The following is a 642-nucleotide window of genomic DNA, read 5'->3' as shown; positions in this document are numbered from 1 at the left end:
GTCTATCTGTGCCTGTTCCATGCCCGACACTTCTATCCTACTGAACAGGTACGCGTGTAGGTGTTTGGTGTTTTAAGCCCCCAACGGCGCCTTCCAGGCAGCGAGGGGATGGGTAGGTTTAAGGTTGAGCGTAGGGTTAGCTGCCTCTAAGGAGCCATTGGGGGCTTAAAACACCATCGAGCACCGGTGTACAGGGTGGGGGTGGGTATTTACGACCACAGCGACTCTACAGCGACTCTAGGGGTCGCTGTTTGACAAAAACACAATTTCTGCATAGCGTGCCTTTAAAGAAAACAACAGTCAAATAGCAGGGCAAACTTTAAATAGAAAATTCAACCTGGGAAGAATGTTCATCCTTATTACATTAATCTTTGCCCAGAAATTAAATGGGGAGATTTAACCATTCGGACAAGTCCTGATTTATTTTGGTAATTAATGGGGTGTAATAAGCTTTGAATAAATCACACAAATTGGGTGTAACATTTATGCCCAAATATTGAAAACCAGAGGAAGCTAGACGAAACGGGGAACCCAAACAAGCTTTGGGGGGAGCATACAAGTACAAGGCCTGAGATTTGTTTAGGTAAATTTTTTATCCTGAAAATGTTCTATATTCTCCAATAATAGAAAGAATTGCATCAA

The sequence above is a fragment of the Scardinius erythrophthalmus genome (genome assembly GCF_964197995.2).
Source record: "Scardinius erythrophthalmus genome assembly, chromosome: 4".
Lineage (NCBI taxonomy): Eukaryota > Metazoa > Chordata > Actinopteri > Cypriniformes > Leuciscidae > Scardinius > Scardinius erythrophthalmus.
This window is presented reverse-complemented; position numbering follows the sequence as displayed.